We start from the raw sequence: 25120 nt of genomic DNA, 5'->3' as shown, positions 1-25120 counted from the left end.
CTTTCAATTCTGTCAATATCTGCTTCATATTAGGTATTAATATGTTAATAATTATTATCTGTTCTTGCTGGATTAGAACTTATATCAATATATAATGTATTCCTTATCACTTGTAATCACTTACAGTTTTTTATTTATATTCTATTTTATCTGACAATAATATTCACTCCCGATCTCCTTTTGTTACCATGATACTTGCATGGAAAACCTTTTTTCACCCTTTTACTTTCAACCTCTTTGTGTCTTTGTATCTAAAGTGATTCTCTTAAATATAGCATATAGGTGGATCGTTTTTTTTTTTAATCCAACCTCCCAATCTCTGCCTTTTATTTATTTATTTATTTTTGAGATAGAGCCTCAAGCCGTCACCCTGGGTAGAGTGCTATGGCATCACAGCTCACAGCAACCTCCAACTCCTGGGCTTAAGCAATTCTCTTGCCTCAGCCTCCCAAGTATCTGGGACTACAGGCACCCGCCACAATGTCCAGCTATTTTTTGGTTGTAGTTGTCATTGTTGTTTGACAAATCCCAGCTGGTTCAAACCTGCCAGCTCTGGTGTATGTGGCTGGAGCCTTAGCTGCTTGAGCTACAGGCACTGAGCCCAATCTCTACCTTTTAATTAGAGAGTTTAATATATTTACATTTAAAGTCATGGCTCATGGCTTGGCATCTGTGGCTCAGTGGTTAGGACTTTGGCCACATACACCCAGGCTGATGGGTTTGAGCCCGGCCTGGGCCAGTTAAATAACAATGAGAACTACAACAAAAAAACAGCCAGGTGTTGTCGTGGGCACCTGTAGTCCCAGCTACTTGGGAGGCTGAGGCAAGAGAATCGCTTAAGCCCCCCCCAAGAGTTTGAAGTTGCTGAGAGTTGTGACACCACGGCACTCTACCGAGGGCAACATAGTGACACTCTGTCTCAAAAAAATAAAATAAAATAAATAAATAAAGTCATCACTGAGAAGGAGCTATTTTTTTTCAGTATTTCTTGTATGTCTGTTGTTTTTCATTTCCTCCCCTACTGCAAAAGTTTTTTGTATTTATTGATTCTTTTGTATAAAACGATTTTGATTCCCTTCTTTTTTCCTAGTTTTTTTTCTTTTTAGTTATTCTTTTAAGTTATTCTTTTTAGTTATTCTTTTAAGCCACACCTTTCTCATGCTAAGATTTTCAGTTAAGATTTTCCTGTTTCTCTATTGATGTTTACTCAGTCTGCTAAGCTTCTCACAGTCAGCTGACAATTTTGACACATAATTCAATGAATAGTGCAATGTTTTCATCAGTTTGCTCATTACCGTGACTTCTTTTTTTTTGTTTTTGAGACAGAGTCTTACTTTGTCACCCCAGGAGAGTGCCATGGTGTTGTAGATCATACCAACCTCAGACTCTTGGGCTCAAATGATTCTCTTGCCTCAGCCTCCCAAGTAGCTGGGACTACAGGCACCTGCCACAACAAGGCCCAGCTATTTTTAGAGACGGGGTCTCGCTGTTGCTCAAGCTTGTCTCGAACTCATGAGCTCAAGCGATCTCCCAGACTGCTGGATTATAGGCGTGAGCCACCACGCCCAGCCCTACCCTGACCTCTCTTCATCAGCAATGCTTTCTCTGCCCCCAGAAAAACATTTCATCCCTTTGTACACAATTGTTTTCTTCATGGCATTATCCCCACATACTTAGACTAACATCCCTGATTTTACTGACACTTGAGAAGTTTAACAGAAATTTAATGTTTGTTCGTTGCTCTGATTCAAGCTCCAAGGTTTTTGTGACAGCAGACAAAACCACACAACAATGATGAATGCCACTCAGCAAGATACAAATCCACACTCACACTGATAGAACAAGGTCATGAAATTTTACTGAGCTGCTAATACACACACACACATATTTGAATTTCTTCCTGAATACTATTTTAGCTGTATTCCACACATTTTGATGTTGATATAATGATATAGTGTATTTTACTTTATTCAGTGAAAAACACTTTCTAATTTCCATTCTGATTTTTTTTAATTTGTATATATACGTATTTATTTATTTTTTGAGATAGAGTCTCACTTTGTCGCCCTCTACAGAGTGCCATGGCATCATAGTTCACAGCAACCTCAAACTCTTGGGCTCAAGCAATCCTCTTGCCTCAGCTGCCCAAGTAGATGGGAGGACAGACTTCTGCCACAACACCCAGCTATTTTTAGAGACAGGGTCTCTCTCTAGGCTGGTCTGGAATTCCTGAGCTCAGGCAATCCACCCTCCTCGGCCTCCCAGAGAGCTAGGATTACAGGCATGAGTGTTATTAATTTCTAATTGAATTCCATTATAATAAAAAATGCTTTTAAATTTATTGAGACTTGTTTTATGGCTCAGAAGATAGTCCATGTTGATAAATGTATCATGTAAACTTGAAAAGAATGCATTCTGCCGTTACTAAGTGAAGTTTTCTCCCCAGATGTTTGGGGGTGTTGTTCAGGTCTTCCATATCCTTACTGATTTTCTGCTACTTGTTCTATCACTGTTTGAGAACAAGATGTTAAGTTTCCAGATAAAATTATGGATTCTTCATTTCTTGGTCTAGTCCTTCCACTTCTCACATCACGTATTCTGAACTCTGTTGTTAGATGCATGGACGTTGAGGACTGTCATGTCCTCTCAATAAATTGACCCAGTTTTTGTAACGAAATAACCTTTTTTTTTTTTTTTAGAGACAGAGTCTCACTTTATCACCCTCAGTAGAGCGCTGTGAGATCATAGCTCACAGCAACCTCAAAGTCTTGGGCTTAAGCGATCCTTTTGCCTCAGCCCCCCACTGCTGAGTAGCTGGGGCTACAGGTGCCCACCACAACACCTGGATATTTTTAGAGATGGGATCTTGCTCTTGCTCAGGCAGGTTTCCAACTCCTGAGCTCAAGTGATCCATCCTCCCAGAGTGCTAGGACTACAGGTGTGAGCAACAGAACCAGGCCTGAAATAACGTTCTTGATACCTGGTAATATCCCTTTTCTCTCTCTCTCTCTTTTGAGACAGAGTCTCACTCTGTCATCCTGGGTAGAGTGCTCTGGCGTCATAGCTCACAGCAACCTCCAATTCTTGGGCTCAAGTGATCCTCTTGCCTCAGCCTCCCAAGTAACTAGGAATATAGGCACTTGCCACAATGCCCAGCTAGTTTTTTTGAGGGAGAGGAGGATCTCTATTTTGCTCAGGCTGCTCTGGAACTCCTGAGCTCAGGCACTCCACCGTCTTGACCTCCCAGAGGGCCAGGATTACAGGCATTAGCCACCGCCCGGCCTAATGGGCATGTTTAGATCATTAAATGCAAGCAAGGTGACTATTTTATGGCTTAAGTCTTAACGTATTACTATTTGTGTTCTATGTGTCTCATCTATTTTTTGTTTCCTTTTACTCTCTCTCTGCTTTCTCTTGTATTGAGTATTTCTCAGGATGCTATTTTACCTCCTCTGTTAGCTAATTAGCTAAAATTCTTTGGATTTATATTTCAGTCCTTTCTTTATAGCATACACTGCTCTTATGCCACTTCATGTATAGTACAAAAATCTTACATTAGTATACATTCATTTCTTTCCTCTCAGTCATGGTATGCTATTACTGTCATACGATAATTTCTTATTATTTTTTGTTCAATTACCTGATCCAGTAATCCCACTTCTGAGCATGTACCCAAAGATCTGAAATCAGTTTGTCAGAAATATGTCTGCATTCCCATGTTCATTGCACCACTGTTCACAACAGCCAAGTTACAAAATCAACCTAATTGCTCATCAACAGATACATGGATTAAAAACAGAAAAATGGAATAAAAATATACGCAATAGAATACTATTCAGGCAAGCAAGGTAGCTCATGCCTATAATCCTAGAGCTCTGGGAGGCTGAAACAGGAGGATCGCTTGAGGTCAGGAGTTCCATACCAGCCCCGGCAATAGCAACACCCTGTCTCTACTGAAAATAGAAAAAATTATCTGGGTTTGATGATACATGAATGTAGTCCCAGCTACTTGGGAGGCTGAGGCAGGAGGATCATTTGAGCCCAGCAGTTTGAGCTTTCTTTTATTTTTTTTGAGACAGAGTCTTACTATGTCATCCTCAGTAGAGTGCCGTAGCATCACAGCTCACAGCAACCTCCAACTCTTGGGCTTAAGTGATTCTCTTGCCTCAGCCTCCCAAGTAGCTGAGACTACAGGCGTCTGCCGCAACACCCAGCTATTTTTTGTTGTTGCAGTTGTCATTGTTGTTTAGCAGATGGGTTCCTGGTTTGAACCTGCCAGTCCTAGTGCATGTGGCCGGCTCCCAAACCACCCAGCAACGGGCTGCCGAGCCGAGTGTGAGCTTTCTGTGAGATACCACGGGACTCTGGCCTGAGGCACAGAGCAAGACCCTGTCTCAAAAAAATATATATATATATTATTAGCCTTTACAAAAGAAGGAAATGCTGACATCTGCGACAACATGGGTGAAGTCAGAGAACATTATGTTCAGTGAAATAAGCCAGCCACAGAAAGACAAATACCACATGTTCTCACTTATATAGAGAATTTAAAACAATTGAACTCACAGAAGCAGAGAATAGAATGATGTGATTCTAAGACCAGGGGTTGGGAGGAAAATGAGGAGATGATGGTCAAAGTGTACAACATCGTAGGAAGAATATGGTTTGATTTTTTTATATCTATTGCACAGCATGGTGAATGTATTTAATAACAGAAGTATTGTATATTTCAAAATTGCTAAGAGAATAAATTTCAAAAGTTTTCACTACAAAAAAATGTTGATTAGTGATGATATGTTAACAAGCTTGATTTAATTATTCCACATTGTATTCATAAGTCATAACATCACTTTGCAACCCCATGAATTTTTATTATTATTATTATTATTATTTTTTTTTTTTTTTTGCAGTTTTTGGCCAGGGCTGGGTTTGAACCCACCACCTCCAGCATTGGGGCTGGCGCCCTACTCCGTTGAGCCACAGGCACCACTCAACCCCATGAATTTTTACAAACAAATTGTGGATTTATAATTTTTTTGACTTCATGTTTTTATTTCAGATTTTTTTTTTTTTGAGACAGAGTCACCCTCTGTCGAGTGCTGTGGCATCATAGGTCACAGCAACCTCATACTCTTGGGCTCAAGCAATTTTCTTGCCTCAGCCTCCTGAGTAGCTGGGACTACAGGTACCCACCACAATGCCCAGCTATTTTTTTTTTTAGAGATGGATCTCCCTCTTGCTCTGGCCAGTCTTGAACTCCTGAGCTCAGGTAATCCACCCGCCTCAGCCTCCCAAGTGTTGGGGTTACAGGCGTGAACCACTGTGCTGGCCTTCTTTCAGATTAACATGAGGGTACAGATGATTAGGTTACTTGTTTGCGTTTCTTAGGTAAAGTTCTAGTCATAGCCCTTCACCCAGGGGGTGTGCTGAATATCCCCACATTGTGCACCTTTAGGTGACAGCTTCCTCCTCCCCTTTTTCCTTCCTGGATTTATAATTTTAAAAGTCAAGAACCAGTCAAATACTTTATAAAGAAAACTTAAATATTAAGAAAAAATGTTATGGGCAGCGCCTGTGGCTCAGTGAGTAGGGCGCCGGCCCCATATGCCGAGGGTGGCGGGTTCAAACCCAGCCCCGGCCAAACTGCAACAAAAAAATAGCCGGGCGTTGTGGCGGGCGCCTGTAGTCCCAGCTGCTCGGGAGGCTGAGGCAGGAGAGTCACGTAGGCCCAGGAGTTGGAGGTTGCTGTGAGCCGTGTGACGCCACGGCACTCTACCTGAGGGTGGTACAGTGAGACCCTGTCTCTACAAAAAAAAAAAAAAAGAAAAAATGTTATATATTTATCCCTGTAGTCACCATTTCCGGCACATACCTCATTCCTTGAGGTGGCTCCAGTACCTCTGGGTTGTCACTTTCCTTCACGTGAGGGACTTCGTTTGACACGTTCGTTGCCTAATCTTTTCTTCTGTCAAGTCTAATCTACTGTTAATCCTATCAAATATATTTCTCATCTCAGACATTGTAATTTTTATATCTTAAAGTTCAACTGTGGTATTAAAAAATATTTTCCAGGTCTCTACTCAACATTCTTTTTTTCTGAGATAGAGTCTCATTTTGTCACCCTCAGTAGAGTGCTGTGTCATCACAGCTCACAGCAACCTCAAATTCTTGGCCTTTATTGTCTTGCCTCAGCTTCCCAAATAGCTAGGACTTCAGGTGCCCATCACAACACCCAGCTAGTTTTTCTATTTTTGGTAGAGACAAGGTCTCATTCTTGCTCAGGTTGGTCTTGAACTCCTGAGCTCAGGTGATCCACCCACCCTGGCCTCCCAGAGTTCTAGGATTATACACATGAAGCACCGTGTCTAGCTTCTGCTCAACATTCTTTTTTTTTGGCACAAAGTCTCACTATGTTGCCCTGGGTAGAGTGCTATGGTGTAACAGCTCACAGCAGCCTCAAACCTCAAACTCTTGGGCTTAAGCGATTCTCTCGCCTCAGCCTCCCAAGTAGCTGGGACTACAGGCGCCCGCCACAAGGCCCAGCTATTTTTTGTTGCAGTTGTCATTGTTGTTTAGCTGTCCCGGGCTGGGTTCAAACCCGCCAGCCTCCGTGTATGTGGCCAGCACCCTACCCACTGAGCTAGCAGCGCCGCCTCAACAGTCTTGATCTTTACCTTCCTTAGCACATGGAATATAGTTGTAATAATTATTTGAATATCCTTGTCTACTTTTTCTATCATCTGTGTCATTTCTCATTCAGTTTCAACTGATTTAATTTTCTCTTCATTATGCTTAGAGTTTCTCTCTTTTTTCCTTGCCTGGCAACTTTTTATTAGTTGCCATACATCATTTGTGCTACTTTTAAAAATAATTTTACCTAGTTGTGTGACATTTATTTTCGTATTCATATAAATATTCTTAAAATTTGTTTGGGGACACAGTGAAATTCCCAAGAAATGGTTTGACTCTTTCTGGTCTTGCTTTATTAGGCAGCACCAGAGCAATGTTTAGGGAGAATTTTCCTCACTACTGAGGCAGAACCCTTCTGACTTCTCTACCCAAAGTTCTGTAAGGTTTCCACTCTGCTGGTGGAAAAGAAAAAGTATCCTGGACTGAGACTGGTTGTGGGGGAGGGAAAAGCGGCCAAAGGGGATTATTCAAAGTACCGAAAACCTCCTCCAGGGATCCAGCGCAGCGGCACCCCCAGGCCAGGGGCACCTCTGGTGGGGCAGAAGGTGATTGAATTACTCAGATATGAAGATCATTTTCTAGGTTTTGTGTAAAAGGCCCGGATAATTTCAAGTGGCCATTTTGGAGTTACAATGTTTTTGGATAATTTTGCCCCAGAAGTTTATTAAAATTGGCAAGAGTCTAGCCGGGTGTTGTGGCGGGCACCTGTAGTCCCAGCTACTTGGGAGGCTGAGGCAAGAGAATCACTTAAGTCCAAGAGTTGGAGGTTGCTGTGAGCTATGTGATGCCATGGCACTCTACCGAGGGCCATAAAGTGAAACTCTGTCTCTACAAAAAAAAAAAAAAGAAAAAAAAGACATGATTGCAAGAGGGACTTCACCTAACAATTGCAATCAATGTAACCTGGCTTATTGTACCCTCAATGAATCCCCAACAATTAAAAAAAATAATAAATAAATAAAAAAAATTGGCAAGAGTCATCTTTGAAGTAAATTGATAGAAGTGAACAATTGAACAAACTACTTAAAGGGAGACCCAGGCGTTTCTTCAGTATTTTTGATTCAAGTGGATTATATAATTGGTTAAAGTATTTCAGCTGGTGGTATTTTTTTTTTTTGCCCCCCTCCCTTCCCTGTTGTTGGTGTTCTTCAGCCAAAACTGTAAGATATGTTTGAGTTGTATACTGAATAGTTTCACCAGTTTCAAATGACTGTTTAAATATTGCTGAAGTTTCATGGCAGTTTATTTTTACCCTTATTAGCAGTTTTAGGAATTTTTGACCTCATTCCTTTTCATGTCACAATGGGACAGCTTTTCTAAATGAATACATTGAAAGAATACAGAATTTTTTTCCTTTTATCTTGTATTTACATGGAAGTTTAAGACGTTGCTGTTTCCCAGCAGCCTGGCAGTATTGAGATAGCTATGTGTGTCTCTGTATGTCCTGATATTTAGGAATGCTCTTCAGATGTGAAATTTTCTTTTTGTTTTTGCTTTTTGGCTCATAAATTGGATATTTCATCTGCACTGGATAAGTACAACCGTGGCAAGTACATGGAATAACACAGAAGACTTCTTGATCTTAAATCCGAAGAACTTGGCTAATTCTGGAGACAGCCATATGAAAACTTTAAAACAGAAGTACGGGTAGCTGACTTGAAGTAACTCTATGTCAAATAGTCATAGGTTAAGTATCTTCAAAGAACTTGCATATTATTTCAGAGGATACAAAATAAAAAAAACAACTGGAAAACATAAAAATTACAGAGAAAAAACCAATACCTTCCTGTGCAGTCCTCTTGGAATTTACATAATCTCCCTCTTTCAGGTTAGAGTACAGTGACATTATCATATCATACCTCCCTGCAACCTTAATCTCCTGTGTTCAAGAGATCCTCCTGCCTCAGCCTCTGGAATAGGGACTTGCCATGAGGTGTTGAAGCCTTGTTTCACTGAGTTGGAGAGACTGGATCTAAATGGCGCAGCATGACTTTGCTCCAGCCTGGCTTAATTTTCCTACTCCACCATCATCAACAAAGTAATTGAATTTTGAGAAGCATTCTGAAAACTTTTCATGGACAGAAAACCGATACGATGTGAATCGTCGACGACACAACTCTTCAGATGGCTTTGATTCTGGTGTTGGATGTCCTAAGGGAGGTAACTTTGGAAGGAAAGAAAAAAATGGATGGCGTACACATGGAAGAAATGGTACTGAAAACATAAATCATCGAGGGAGATACCATGATGGAAGTTCTCGTTCTCATAGTAGTATTTTCCATTCTGGAAAAAGCCAAGGACTACATGAAAACAACATACCTGACGATGAAACTGGGAGGAAAGAAAACGAGAGAGAACGCAAACAGTGTGAGGCTGAGGATTTTCCATCTTTAAATCCTGAATATGAGAGAGAACCAAATCAGAATAAATCTTTAGCTGCAGGTGTATGGGGCCTACACGCCCAGACACACACATACCCAACCAAAAAAATCTCCCAAGCTCCTCTCTTAGAATATCCTCCAAATCCTAAATCTAGAACTCCAAGGATGCTGGTCGTTAAGAAAGGTAATACATTTAAACTTGCTTCCTGGTGCATAGTGTACCCACTAAAAAGCTAGTGTTATTTTTACAGTATCATTAATTGGAGAGACAAACTGTAAAACAGTTACAATATGCAATGATTAAGTGTGACTGTAAAAACACATACAAGATACACAGTTAGCAAAGACAAGACCTGGGGATGTAGTTACGCTAAAAATAGATCGAATTTTTGGTGCCATTCTTGACCTCTTCTGTGCCCATGACCTTTGTCATATGATGTATGCATTTCTTTTTATATTCATAGGAAAGTTATACTTTCTTGTCCCTTTATTTTGTTTGAATATGCTCTTCATCTTGACCAATGGATGTCAGCAAACATGTGGAAAACAAAGGCTCGAACTGCACCTTATAGAATTGTGCCTGTTGCTCCTACAGTTTTCTTAAGCCATGAGAAGGACACGTCCTGCTAATCTGATTGTTGCAGCAGGAAGATGACAGATACATAGACACGTGATGTAGACCCACAGATCTGTAGCTTGAAGCAATTATCTCTCTAGATCCAGATCACATTAACCAAGTTCCAAACCCATAAGCAAGAAATAAATGCTCTTTGCTGTATGCCAACTAAAAAAAAAAAAGAAAGGTAATACCAAAGACTTACAGCTATCTGGATTCCCAGTAGTAGGAAATCTTCAGTCACAGCCAGTTAAGAACAGAACTGGTCCCAGTGTTTATAAACGTTTAGTCCCTAAACCTGCTGCTCCACCTACAAAACCTACACAATGGAACAGCCAAACTAAAGAAAATAAAGTTGGGACTTCTTTCCCCCATGAGTCTACATATGGTGTTGGCAACCTTAATGCTTTCAAATCAACTGCCAAGAATTTTAGTCCATCAGCAAATTCAGTGAAAGAATGTAATCGCTCAAATTCCTCTTCACCTGTTGACAAACTTAATCAGCAGCCTCGTCTCACCAAACTGACACAAATGTGCACTGATAAGAAGAGCGAATTTTTGAAAGCATTGAAAAGGGACAGAGTAGAAGAGGAACATGAAGATGAAAGCCATGCTGGCTCAGAGAAGGATGACGACTTGTTTTATTTACATAACAGCAATAGCACTCACCAAGAAAGGGATAGAAACCGGAACTTCGATGAAAATGAAATTCCACAAGAGAATGGCAATGCCTCAGTGATTTCCCAACAGATCATTTGTTCTTCAACCTTCCCACAAACTGATGTTCTTTCAAGTTCACTTGAGGCAGAACACAGGTTGTTGAAGGAGATGGGCTGGCTGGAAGACAGTGAAAATCATGAAACGTGTGCTCCTTTAACTGAGGATGAAATGAGAGAATTCCAAGTTATCAGTGAACAGTTACAGAAGAATGGTCTGAGAAAAAATGGTATTTTGAAAAATGGCCTGATCTGTGACTTCAAGTTCAGACCTTGGAAAAACAGCACTTTCAAACCCACAGTTGAGAATGTGACACAGAGACAAGTCTCAGTGACACGTGGGATGACGACGACGTGTGAAGGATTTCCTAACAGCTTTAGAAATTGTAGTGTGATACATCTTTCATACAGTTTGGGGTGAATTGTAAAAATGAAGAACTATAATTTATGTAGTGAAATACCCCATTAGAAGATTTTTTTGCGGGACTTCAATATGAAGAAAACCAAGAATGTTGTGTTGGGCTGTGTTGAACATTATTTCTCTGTAAATGAACGTTGTAGAAATGAGGACTTTGGTTGATCCAGCATCGACTTTCTTCATCACTGCAGCATTTCTCTGACTAGCAATGTGACGATGTAACAAATGAGATTTTCTCATTAATAATAAAAAATTGTGTAATGTTTTGCAAAAAAAAAAAAAGAAAGAAAAAGTATCCTCAGCCCCCTGTGCACGACTGTGGTTGTTCCTCCTGAGCCTGCGGGTGGCTCTCTCCCCAGCCTCAGCATTTCCTCACTTGCCTGCCCTGAGCGCTGCTCAGACTAATGAAGACCCAAAGGCTGAAGGTCTCGGGTGCGCTCTCAGGCTCTCCCTGCCTTCTGTCCTCCGCTGTGAAGTCCGATTTGCAGCGTTGTCTCAGCTATTGCTGCTTCTTCCTCCAGCCACAGACTGGAACCGCTCCTCGCAACAGGTGGTGCCCGCATGGGGGAGTCACCCCATTTGTTTTCTCTCCCTGAAGGGTCACTAGTAAAGAAAAACAATGACAAAGTAGCACCAAAGCTCCCAAAAATGTAAAACAGTTAGGTTTAAATTTAGCCAAGTATATTTCCATGGTAAATGGGAAACTACAAAATGCTGATGAAATAAATCAAACAAGTCCTAAATAACAGATGCCCTGTGTTCCTGGAGGTATAGATGTACGGATATAGTTAAGAGGACAACTCTTTCAAATTCATCTATAGATTTCATTCAATTCCAGTCAAAATCTCAGCTAGATATTTTTGTGAATATCAATAAGCTGCTTTAAAATTTTAGATGGATAGACAAAGGAACTGGAATAGTCCAAATAAATTTGAAAATGGCTCAGCGCCTGTAGCACAGTGGTTATGGTGCCAGCCACATACACCAGGACTGGTGGGGTCGAACCAGGCCCGGGCCAGCAAAACAACAATGACAACTGCAGTAAAACATAGCCGGGCGTTGTGGTGGGCTCTTGTAGTCCCAGCTACTTGGGAGACTGAAGCAAGAGAATCACTTAAGCCCAAGAGTTTGAGGTTGCTGTGAGCTATGATGCCACAGCACTCTACCAAGGGTGACATAGTGAGACTCTGTCTCAAAAAAAAAAAAGAAAAAAGAAAGAAGAAAAACTGAGGCAAGAGAACCACTTGAACCCGAGTTGGAGGTTGCTGTAAACTATGGTGCCACGGCACTTTACCCAGGGTGACAGCTTGAGACTTTGTCTCAAAAATAATTTTTTTTGAAAAAGAGAAACATGATTAGATGTGACACTGAAGGCACAGACAAGTTAGGCCATCACGCGGTGGCTCACACCTGTTATCCTAGCACTCTGGAGGCCTACCCAGAAGGATTGCTTGAGCTCAGGAGTTCAAGACCTGCCTGAACATGAGCAAGACCCTGTCTCTAGAAAAACTAGCCAGGTGTTGTGGTGAGGGCTTGTAGTCCCAGCTACTGAGGAATGAAGGATCCCTTGAGCCCAGGAGTTGAGGTTGCTGTGAACTGTGATGCCACAGCACTCTACCCAGGGCAATAGAGTGAGACTTTATCTCAAAAACAAACAAAAAAGAATAGACACGTTGGACTTTGTGAAAATCTATAAATTTTGTGCGTTTAAGATATTAACAACTTGGGCAGCGCCTATGGCTCAAAGGAGTAGGGCACCCGCCACATATACAGGAGGTGGCGGGTTCAAACCTAACCCTGGCCCAAAAAACTGCAAAAAAAAAAAAAAAGATATTAACAACAGAGGAAAAACACAACTTACAGAAAAGGAAAAAATATTGTAATCACATATCTGATAAGGGATTAATAGCCAGAATATATAGAGAACTCCTAGAACTCAACAACAAAATAGCAAACAACCCAATTAAAAAATGAGCACCTGTGGTCCCAGTTACTTCGGAGGCTGAGGCAAGAGAATTGCTTAAGCCCCAGAGTTGGAGGTTGCTGTGAGCTGTGACACCATGGCACTCTACCTAGGGCAATAGCTTGAGGCTCTATCTCAAAAAAAAAAAGGAGCAAAGGGGGCTCGGCGCCCCTTGCTCAGCGGTTAGGGCACTGGCCACATGCACTGGGGCTGGTGGGTTCAAACCCCATTGGAGTCTGCTAAAAAAATAAACAAACAAAAATAGCCCAGGTGTCATGGCAGGCGCCTGTAGTCCCAGCTACAAGGTAGGGCTGAGGCAAAAGAATTGCTTGCGCCCAAGTTTGAGAGTGCTGTGAACTGTGACACCACGGCCACAAAGGCAACATAGTGAGACTCTGTCTAAAAAAAGAAAAAATGAGGGGCGGCGCCTGTGGCTCAAAGGAGTAGGGCACCGGCCCCATATGCCGGAGGTGGCATGTTCAAACCCAGCCCTGGGCAAAAACTGAAAAAAAAAAAAAAATTTTTTTTTAAATGAGCAAAGGGGCTGGGTGAGGTGGCTGACGCCTGTAATCCCAGCACTATGGGAGGCTGAGGTTGGTGGATCACTTGAGCTCAAGTTTGAGACCAGCCTGAGCCAGAGTGAGACCCCTGTCTCTAAAAAATAGTTGACCATTGTGGCAGGTGCCCCAAGTCCCAGCTAGTGGGGAGGCCAAGGCAAGAGAATCATTTGAGCCCAAGAGTCTGAGGTTGCTGTGAGCTATGATGTCACACCATTCAACCCCAGGGCCACTGAGACTCGGTCTTAAAACAAACAAACAAAACAAGGACTTAAATAAAAATTTCTCCAAGAAAGATACACAAATAGCCAATAAACACATGAAAAGATGCCCAGCATCACTAATCACTAGGGAAATGCAAATCACAACTGCAGGGAGATAGCCCTCGCACTTATTAGGATAGCTGCTGCTTAAGAAGGAGAAAATAGTAATGAGAAAATGCAAATCAAAAATATAGTGAGCTGGCGGCACCGGTAGTTCAGTGGTTACTTTGCCGGCCACATACACCAAGACTGGAGGGTTCAAACCTGGCCTGGGCCTGCTACAACAACAATGACAACTGCAACAAAAAAATAGCTGGGCATTGTGGCAGGTGCCTGTAGTCCCAGCTACTTTGGAGGCTGAGGCAAGAGAATTGCTTAAGCCCAAGAGTTTGAGTTTGCTGTGAGCTGTGACGCCACTGCACTCTACCAAGAGTGACATAGTGAAACTCTGTCTCGAAAAACAGACAAAATATAACAAATGCTTGCAAGGATGTGGAGAAAAGGTAGGAAGATTAACACAACCATGTGGAAAGCAATATGGAGATTTCTCAAAAAATTAAAAATAGAATTGTATGACCCCAGGAATTCCCCTGTTGGATATATAGCCAAAGAAACTGATATCAGTATGTCAGAAAGATATCTGTACTCCCAAGTTTATTGCAGCACTGTTTGCAATAGTCAAGCAATGGAGTCAGCTTAGGTGTTCATTGATGGATGAATACATAAAGCAAATGGAATAGGCCGGGGCAGTGCTCACACCTACAATTCCAGCACTCTGGGAAGCCAAGGCAGGAGGATCCCTGGAGCTCAGGAGTACCAGACCAGCCTGGGCAAGAGCAAGACCCCATCTCTGCTAAAAATACAAAAATTATCTTGGGGTCCTGGTGGGCACCTGTAGTCCCAGCTACTCATGAGGCTGAGGCAAGGGGATAACTTGAGCCCAGAAATTTGAGAATGCTGTGAGCTATGATGATGCCACTGCATTCTATTTGACAGTCTCAAAAAAATAAATAAAATAAAGGAATGGGATACTATTCAACTATAAAAGGAATAAATCCTGGCACTTGAAGCATTTTGTATGAACCTGGAGGTCATAAAGTTAAGTAAAATAAGCCAAGCACAGAAAGACAAATACCACATGATCTCATTTATATGTGGAACCTAGAAGGTTGGTCTCATAGAAGCAGAGACCAGAACTGTGACTGCCAGAGGCTGGGGCTGGCGGAGGGGAGGGCTGTGTGGGGGGAGGTCAATCAACAGGTACAAAGTTACCGTCGGAAAAAGTTATAGTGTTCTATTACACATGACATGGTGGGGTGATCATAGCTAATAACAATATATTGTGTATTTTAAGATAGCTAGAAAAGAGTCTTGAAAGTCATCAAGATAGACATGCCAACTACCCTGATTTGATCATTATACAGTGTACGCATGTATTGAAACATCACACTATACTCCATAAGCATGTACAAATATTATGTGTCAATTATAAATAAACAAATACCCCAGAAATTAACAAATGTTGGCATGGCTGAGGAGAAACCGGAACCCTCATGCACTGTTGATGGAAATGTAAAATAGTACAGCCACCACGGAAAATAGCACTGTGGTTCCTCAAACGATTAAAAATAAAATTACCCTATGACCCTGCAATTCTACTTCTGGGTATATGCCCAAAGAATGGAAAGCAAGGGCTGGCACAGACACTCATGTCGACAGCAGCATTGCTCACAATGCCTAACATGGAGATGCAGCCCAGTGGTCCGTTGACAGAGGGATGGATAAACAAAATGCCCTGTACGGAAGACTTGCTATGAACAACTGGAAATGCTGAATGAAATATAAGAAAACATAATTTCTTATGTATAGTTGAGATTTTAAAAGTTAAATTTAGGGCTTGGCACCTGTGGCTCAAGCAGCTAAGGCGCCAGCCACATACACCCGAGCTGGTGGGTTCAAATCCAGCCTGGGCCCGCCAAACAACAATGACGGCTGCAACCAAAAAATAGCCGGGTGTTGTGGCGGGCGCCTGTAGTCCCAGCTACTTGGGAGGCAGAGGCAAGAGAATCGCTTGGCCCAGGAGTTGGAGGTTGCTATGAACTGTGATGCCATAGCACTCTACCCAGGGTGACTGCTTGAGGCTCTGTCTCAAAAAAAAATAAAATAAAATAGTTAAATTTAGGAAGGTTTGGATTTTTTTTTATAGTTTTTATTTTTTTTAATTTTTTTTTTTTTATTGTTGCAGTTTGGCCAGGGTTGGGTCTGAACTCACCACCCTCAGTACATGGGGCCAGCACCCTACTCACTGAGCCACAGGCACCACCCTGGATTTTTTTTTTATTGAGACAGAGTCTCACTATGTCGCCCCCGGTAGAGTGCCATGGCATCACAGCTCACAGAAACGTCCAACTCCTGGGCTCAAGTGATTCTCTTGCCTCCGCCTCCCAAGTAGCTGGGACTACAGGCACCCACCACAATGCCCAGCTATTTTTCGGTTGTAGTTGTCATTGTTGTTTGGCAGGCCCAGGCTGGGTTCGAACCTGTCATCTCTGGTGTATGTGGCTGGCGCCCTAGCCGCTGAGCTACAGGCACTGATCCTGTTTTGTTTTGTTTTGTTAGACAGATTCTCACTCTGTTTCCCTGGGTAGATTGCCCTGGCATCATCATGGCATCAGCCTAGCTCACAGCAACCTCAAACTCTCAGGCTCAAGAAATCGTCTTGCCTCAGCCTCCTGAGTAGCTGGGTCTATAGGTGCCCACCACAATGCCTGGCTAGTTTTTCTACTTTTAGTAAAGACAGGGTCTGGCTCTTGCTCAGGCTCGTCTTAAACTCCTGAGCTCAAGCAGTCCTCCTGCCTCAGCCTCCCAGACTGCCAGGATTACAGGTGGGAGCCACTGTGCCCGGTCTAGATTTAGAAAGTTTTTGGTTTGGTTTTCTTTTGGTGTACACTTCAGGAATATCATTCAGTCTTAAAAAGGAAGGAAATTCTGCAATATGCTACAACAAGGGTGAATCTCAAAAACAAAATGCTGAGAGAAGGGCGGCGCCTGTGGCTCAGTGAGTAGGGCGCCGGCCCCATATGCCGAGGGTGGCGGGTTCAAACCCAGCCCCGGCCAAACTGCAACCAAAAAATAGCCGGGCGTTGTGGCGGGCGCCTGTAGTCCCAGCTGCTCGGGAGGCTGAGGCAAGAGAATCGCTTAAGCCCAGGAGTTGGAGGTTGCTGTGAGCCGTGTGAGGCCACGGCACTCTACCCGAGGGCGGTACAGTGAGACTCCGTCTCTACAAAAAAAAAAAAAAAAATGCTGAGAGAAATAAGCCAGTCGCAAAAAGACAAATCCTGTGTGATTCCACTTTCACGAGGTCCCTAGAGTGGTTAAAGTCAGAGAGACAGAAGGCAGAATGGTGGTTCCTAGGGGCTGGGAGAGGAGGGAACCGGGAGTGAACGCACACAGTTTCAGCTTTACAAGACGAAAGGGTTTACAGAAATGGATGATGGTGATGGTTCCACATACATGAATGTATTTAATACTAAAATGCATACTTACAAATGGCTAAGATGGTAACTTTTAAGTTATGTGTATTTTACCATAATAAAAAAATTTTGCAAAACAAATCACCTATCAAAAAAAGGGACAAAACAATCCAGTTTAAAAACAGGTAAAAGGGGCGGCGCCTGTGGCTCAGTGGGTAAGGTGCCGTTCCCATATACGGAGGGTGGTGGTTTCGAACTCGGCGCCGGACAAACTGCAACAAAAATGTAGCCGGGCACTGTAGTGGTCCCAGCTATTCGGGAGGCTGGGACAAGAGAATCTCCTCAGCCCAGGAGTTGAAGGTTGCTGTGAGCTGTGACGCTATGGCACTCTACCGAGGGCGATAAAGAAAAACTCTGTCTCCTGGGCGGCGCCTGTGGCTCAGTCGGTAAGGCGCCGGCCCCGTACACCAAGGGTGGCGGGTTCAAACCCGGCCCCGGCCGAACTGCAACCAAAAAATAGCCGGATGTTGTGGCGGGCGCTTGTAGTCCCAGCTACTCGGGAGGCTGAGGCAAGAGAATTGCTTAAGCCCAGGAGCGGGAGGTTGCTGTGAGCTGTGTGAGGCCACGGCACTCTACCGAGGGCCATAAAGTGAGACTCTGTCTCTACAAAAAAAAAAAAAAAAAAATTAACAAAGAAAAGGACCAGGTACTGTGGCTCATGCCTGTAATCCCAGCACTCTGAGAGGATGAAGTAGGTAGATTACTTGAGCTCAAGAGTTGGAGACTAGCCTGAGTAAGAGTGAAACCCCATCTCTACTTACTAAAAATAGAAAAATTAGATAGGCATGGTGGCGGGTGCCCGTAGTCCCAGCTACTTAGAAGGCTGAGGCAAGAGGATCACGGGAGCCCAAGAGTTTGAGGTTGCTGTGAGCTGTGATGCCAGGGCATTCGACCCAGGGTGACTGAGTAAGACTCTGTCTCAAAATTAAAAAAAAAAAATTAAAAGGGATGGCGTCTGTGGCTCAGTGAGCAGAGTGCCGGCCCCAAATACTGAGGGTGGCGGGTTCAAACCCGGCCCTGGCCAAACTGCAACAACAACAAAAAAATAGCCTGGTGTTGTGATGGGCACCTGCAGTCCCAGCTACTCAGAAGGCTGAAGCAAGAGAATCGCCTAAGCCCAAGAGCTAGAGGTTGCTGTGAGCTGTGACGCCACAGCACTCTACTGAGATCCACAAAGTAAGACTCTGTCTCTAAGAAAAAAAGGAAGGGAAGGGGAGGGGAGGGGAGGGGAGGGAAGAGAAAAAGAATAGAGTCACTGGGGATGGCAGAGCGTGAGGATGAAGCAGGTGTCTGGGCTGCTCTCCTGGACGCTGAGCAGAGTCCTGTGGCTCTCGGGCTTCTCTGAACAGGGAGCTGCCTGGCAGCCCCGGATCATGGAAGAAAAAGCGCTAGAGATTTATGATTTCATTCGAAATATCCGGGACCCAGAAAATACTCTGGAAGAACTGGAAGTGGTAATGGAAAGTTGTATAGAGGTTCCCAGAGATAAACGAAGAAGACTATCTGATTATTATCAAGTTTTTTTTTTCATGCAAAATTGTCTTTACTCTCAGAAAAAAAACAACAAAAAACTGTGGCTTACAAGCTGTTATCCAGTCTTTGGCACATTTGTATATATTAGAGATTCTCCACTTTACAATTGTGGTCATGTAAAAATTCTCAATCATGGCTTGGTGCGTAGCACAGGGGTTACAGCGCCATCCACATACACCAAGGCTGGCAGGTTCAAACCCAGTCCCAGCCTGATAAGCAACAATAAGAACTGCAACAGAAAAATAGCCAGGCGTGTGGCAGGCGCCTGTAGTCCCAGCTACTTGGGAGGCTGAGGCAAGAGAATCGCTTAAGCCCAAGAGTCTGAGGTTGCTGTGAGCTGTGACGCTAGAGCACTCTACCAAGGGTGATATAGTGAGACTCTGTCTCAAAAAAAAAAAAAAATCTCAGTCACACTTTGCTTATTTCTCTCTTTTGAGTTCTATTCGATAGACTATCACATTATTCATACTCCCATTTTAGTAACAATGGCTATTTTAATCTTTAAAGATCCCCATTGCGTATATGACTCTTAACTTCATATTTATTAATTTTTTTAATAACAATAACAATGTTTAAAATAAGGACTAGAAACAAAAACCTCCTAAAGAACGAACGAAGGTAAATACATTCAGAAAAGGAATCAGACAATTGCTACATCAAAATATTAAGCAATAATAATAATAATAATGCAAAGAAAGTAACATTCACAAGTTTATCAAGTTTATACCAATAGTACCTCATTGCTCTTTGGCGACTGTTATTGGGCGGTGCTTAAGAGTAAAACTTCAGTGGTGTTTACCATTTAAACACAAGTTGGAAATCTACATTTCTGAAGGCACCCACTCAACAGAAGAAGATATCAACAAGCAGATAAATGACAAAGAGCAAGTGGCAGATGCCATGGAAAACCCCAACTTACAGGAAATTGTGGAACAGCATGTTCTTGAACCTGACTGATAGCTGGTCTAAGAGCCACCAAACTGTAATTGATATACTTGTTTAAACTCTTTGTATAATGTGAAAGACTCATGTTTAATACATAGGTGATTTATACCTTGAAACATTTTTTTAAAGAATTATTTCCAGGGCGGTGCCTGTGGCTCAAAAGGAGTAGGGCACCGGCCCCATATAGTGGGGTGGCAGGTTCAAACCCAGTCCCGGCCAAAAACTACAAAAAAAAAAAAAAGAATTCTTTCCAAGCAAAATTTACTTACAAGGTAGTACCTAATAGGATTTGTAACATTTAAATGATCAGACAGAATAATATTTTCTAGTTATTATGTGTACGATGAGTTGCTATTTTTCTGATCCCCATTCAGATACAACTACTTTTCGTGTCAAATATCTATGTGCCTAAATACATTCAATTTAAATCATTACTCTATAAAATAAATAAATGATAATTCTTATAATAACAAAAAAATAAATAAATAAGAAAAAAGGAAATGAAAACAGAGAACGGTTCTTGTAAAATTAAACGTAAACCATTGGCTCCATCATCCCACACCTAGTTAATTGCCTAAGGGAAATAAAAACTTACATTCAGGCATGGTGTGGTGGCTCACACCTGTAATCCCAGCACTCTGGGAGGATGAGGCGGTGGATTGCCTGAGCTCACAGGTTTGAGACCAGCCCAAGCAAGTGCGAGACCCCATCTCTAAAAAATAGCCAGGTGGCCGGACTCGGTGGCTCACGCCTGTAATCCTAGCACTCTGGGAGGCTGAGGCGAGTGGATTGCTTGAGCTCATGCATTCGCGATCAGCCTGAGCAAAAGCAAGATCCCATCTCTACTTAAAAAAATAAAAAAACTGAGGCAAGAGGATCACTTGAGCCCAGGTTGGAGGTTGCTGTGAGCTATGACACTACGGCACTCTACCCAGGGTGACAGCTCGAGACTTTGTCTCAAAAAATAAATAAATAAAAATAAAAAGTAGCAGGGCTTTGTGGCGGGCGCCTATAGTCCCAGCTACTCAGCAGGCTCAGGCAAGAGAATCGCTTGAGCCCAAGAGTTTGAGGTTGCTGTGAGCTATAATGCCACAGCACTCTACTGAGGGGGACAAAGTGAGACTCTGTCTCAAAAAAACAAAAAGAGGCTTGGCACCTGTAGCTCAGTGGTTAGGGTGCCGGTCATATGTACTGGGGCTGGAGGATCTGAACCCAGCCTAAGCCTGCTAAACAACAATGACGACAACAACAAAAGAATAGCCAGGTGTTGTGACAGGTCCTGTAGTCCCAGCTACTTGGGAGGCCGAGGCAAGAGAATCACTTAAGCAAGAGTTGTAGGTTGCTGTGAGCTGTGACAGGAGAGCACTCCACCAAGGGCAACATAATGGGACTCTATCTCAAAAAACAAAAAAAAGGTTTTTGCTATATCTCACCCAGTATTTCCAGGTGAGATATAGCAAAGGTATATCTTTGCTGAGGAGTTTTTAGGTCTACTACTCTGCCTTCTTTCCAGAGCTGGGCAACTTCCTGACACTGAACTCGGGATCTCTGGGGACCTCTTCCTCCCTCTGCGTCAGCCACTCACACCCATGTCCATGCCCTGGACCTTTTTGCCACCAGGAAGTGCTTGACCTTTGAAATATGTCATAACTCAGACAAACCACTCTCAAACAGGGCAGTGTGGCCCCCCCAGAGAACATTTGTCTGGAGACATTTTTGGTTGTCATGACTGGGGTTGGGGGCGGGGGGTTTCCAGGATCTTAGTGGATGGAGGGCAAGGAAGCTGCCAAAGGTCCTACAGTGGACAGGGCAGCTCCCACCACAAAGAATTGTTGTCTCTCCTTGCAACAAGGGAACCAAGATCAAGAAATGCTCCTGTAGCCAACCCTCCCCACTTCCGGCTCTTCCCGTTCTCCCTTCACCCTGAAGCTTTTCCCACCTAATCTAAACCACCTCCACCTCCAGTCTTCATTCTCTTTCTGTGCAGTGTGCAGTTCACGGGGTATCACCTCGACCACTCCTTGGTGACTATTCTTGTCATCATCAAAAAAAAGTATAAGACAAATAGAAATAGGTAGGGGCAGAAAGGTAAACAAGTTAGGGGAAGAATTCAAGGGTAAAATGATGATCGCTGGCTTGGGGCCCATAGCACAGTGGTTACATAGGCCACATACACTGAGGCTGGCAGGTTCGAAACCAGCCCGGGCCAGCCTGAAAAAAAAAAATGGTAACTGCAACAAAAAAAATAGCCAGGCGTTGAGGTGGGCACCAGTAGTCCCAGCTACTTGGGAGGCTGAGGCAAGAGAATCACTTGAGCCCAAGAATTTGAGGTTACTATGAGCTGTGATGTCATGGCACTTTACCAAGGGAGACATAGTGAGCCTTTGTCTCAAATAAATAAATAAAATGACCACTGAATAAGAGCTAACACTTATTCAGCACTTATGTGGACTTTTCCTAACTTTCACATTGTCACTCTTTGAGGTAGGCACCATGCTGTTCCCATGTTTTAGATGTATAGAGCCCACAGGTGGGAAGGGCTGCTAGGCCGCCCCAGAGTGAAATAGGAAACTAGAAAGATGTAGAACAAAAATGGTGGTTCTCCCAAGCTCTCTGTAATGCCCATCTGGGGCTGATCTTCGTCTCTCTCTGCAAAGCTTCCCTCCTCTCTCTCTAGATCAGTTGGGCCCATTAATGAGAGCAGTTAATGAGAGTTCCTATTGCCCCACATCCTCACTAGCACTTGGTGCTTTTGGGTTTTCCAATTTTAGCCATTCCAATGACTATGGAACACTATCTCGTTGTTTTAATTTGCAATTCCGTAATGACACATAAAGTTCAACTTTTTTTTTCCATGTGCTTATTTGCCATCCGTGTATCTTCATTGGCGAGGTCTCTGTTGGATATTTGGCCTATTTTAAAAATTGGGTTGTTTGGTTTCTTCCAATCTATAAAAATGGTATGTCTCGGGCGGCTCCTGTGGCTCAGTGAGTAGGACGCTGGCCCCATATGCCGAGGGTGGCGGGTTCAAACCCAGCCCCGGCCAAACTGCAACAAAAAAAATAGCCGGGCATTGTGGTGGGCGCCTGTAGTCCCAGCTGCTCAGGCAAGAGAGTCACGTAAGCCCAAGAGTTAGAGGTTGCTGTGAGCCGTGTGACACCACGGCACTCTACCAAGGGCAGTAAAGTGAGACTCTGTCTCTACAAGAAAGAAAAAATGGTATGTCTCTCCATTTAATTAAATCTTCTGTAATCTCTCAGATATGGTATGTAATTTTCAGTATACAGGTCTTTTATAGCTTTTGTTAAATTTAGTCCTAAACATTTCATGTTATTTAATGCTAATGTACATGAAATTTTGTTTTTTAATTTCTTTTTCCAATTGTCAGTTGTTGGTATAGAAAAATATATGTGATTTTTAAAAATCAACCTTATATCCTGTGACTTTGCTAAATTTATTTATCTGTTTTACTAATATGTTGTCTGGGCACAGTAGCTCATGCCTGTAATCCTAGCACTCTGGGAGGCCAAGGTGGGGGGATTGCTTGATCTCAGGAATTCCAGACCAGCCTAAGCTAAAGGGAGACCCCCATCTCTAAAAATAGCCAGGCGTTGTGGCAGGAGCCTGTAGCTACTCGGGAGGCTGAGGTAAGAGTTTGAGGTTGCTGTGAGCTATGACGCCTTAGTACTCTATGGAGGGCAACAAAGTAAGACTGTCTCAAAAAGGAAAAAAAGTAGTTTTACTAATATGTTATCCTCATAATGTGACATCTATGTAAACAATCATGTTGTCTACTAATAGGGACAGTTTTACTTCTTCCTTTCTAATCTTTATGCTTTAATTTTTTACCTTACCTTATTGCACTGCTTAGATCCTCCTGTACAGTGTTGGGAAGAAATGGTGAGAGTGAATATTCTCTTCTTGCTACTGATTTGGGGGCAAAAGCACCAATCTTTCAGCATGACCTTTTAAAGATTAAACACATTCCCTTCTTTCTCCAGTTTGCTAATAGTTTTGTAATCATCAAAGCGTTGAATTCTGCAAATTCTGCTTTATTAAATATAACTATTGAGATGATCCTATGGTTTTCCTCATTATATAAATATAGTGAATTATATTGACTTACAATAGTATTAAATCAACTTTGCATTCATGGGATAAACCTACTTTGCCATCATGCATTTTCATTCTTATACATTGCTAGATTGAATTTACTGATATTTTATTGAGGATTTATACATGCATGAGAGATATTGTTCTGTAATTTTATTTTCTTATAATGCCTTTTTCAGGTTCAGCATCAGGGTTATGCTAGCCTTGTAAAATGAGTTAGGTGATATTCTTTCGCTTCTATTTTGTAAAAGAGTCTGTATAAGACTCACATTACTTCTTTCTTAAATACATACTAGATTTCACCAGTGAAGCCATCGGCCTGGAGTGTGTGTGTGTGTGTGTGTGTGAGAGAGAGAGAGAGAGAGAGAGAGAAGGAAGTTTTTTCTTTCTTTTTTTTTTTTAGAGAGACAGAGCCTCACTTTATCACCCTCGGTAGAGTGCCATGGCATCACAGATCACAGCAACCTCCAACTCCTGGGCTTAAGTGATTCTCTTGCCTCAGCCTCCCGAGCAGCTGGGATTACAGGCACCTGCCAGAATACCCAGCTATTTTTGTTGTTGTTGTTGCAGTTTGGCAGGGGCAGGGTTGAACCCCACACCCTCGTATATTGGGAAGGCACCCTACCCACTGAGCCACTGGCACCACACGGGAAGGTTTTTTCATAACACATTAAATTACTTTGATAGATATTAGACTAGTCAGACTTTTATTTCTTCTTTGGTCAGTTGTGATATTTATTATCCATTTTATCAGACATGTCAAATTTATAAGAATGAAGTTGTTTAGGCGGCGCCTGTGGCTCAGTGAGTAGGGCGCCGGCCCATAGGCTGAGGGTGGCGGGTTCGGACCCAGCCCCAGCCAAACTGCAACAGAAAAATAGCCGGGCGTTGTGGCGCGCGCCTGTAGTCCCAGCTGCTCGGGAGGCTGAGGCAAGAGAATCGTGTAAGCCCAAGAGTTAGAGGATGCTGTGAGCCGTGTGACGCCACGGCACTCTATCCAAGGGCGGTACAGTGAGACCCTGTCTCTACAAGAAAAAAAAAAAAGAATGAAGTTGTTTATAATATTCTATAGGCATGCGACTTGTATTCCAAATTATAAAGAGTGATTATAACTCAATAATAAGAAGACCAAAAAATCCAATCTAAAAATTGGTAAAGTGAGAGAGATTAAAGATGGTGGCTGAGTAACAGCTTCCCTGCAACTGGGAACAGCGAGTCTGGGGAGAGAAGGCTCCAGGCAACTCTGGCCGGTGGGATCTGCCTATAATCATCCCTTTGAGGATACAGGAAGCCAGCAAGGGACTTCTGGACCCCAAGAGGAGGACAAAAACAGTGGAAAACTGGCAAGTGGTTGCAGGCGTTCGATCAACCTAATCATGCCGGCAACCGTAA

General features: G+C 42.8%; 3 pseudogenes; all 3 read left to right on the top strand.

Moving 5' to 3' along the window:
- Positions 1–7602: 7602 nt before the first annotated feature.
- Positions 7603–9318, top strand: LOC128565026 (vasculin-like; annotated as a pseudogene).
- A 52-nt stretch (positions 9319–9370) lies between these two features.
- LOC128565024 (vasculin-like) lies at positions 9371–11260 on the top strand (annotated as a pseudogene).
- A 7154-nt stretch (positions 11261–18414) lies between these two features.
- Positions 18415–19503, top strand: LOC128565346 (cytosolic iron-sulfur assembly component 2A-like; annotated as a pseudogene).
- The last annotated feature ends 5617 nt before the right edge of the window (positions 19504–25120 follow it).

This window comes from Nycticebus coucang, chromosome 14 (assembly GCF_027406575.1).
Source record: "Nycticebus coucang isolate mNycCou1 chromosome 14, mNycCou1.pri, whole genome shotgun sequence".
NCBI lineage: Eukaryota > Metazoa > Chordata > Mammalia > Primates > Lorisidae > Nycticebus > Nycticebus coucang.
This window is presented reverse-complemented; position numbering and strand designations above follow the sequence as displayed.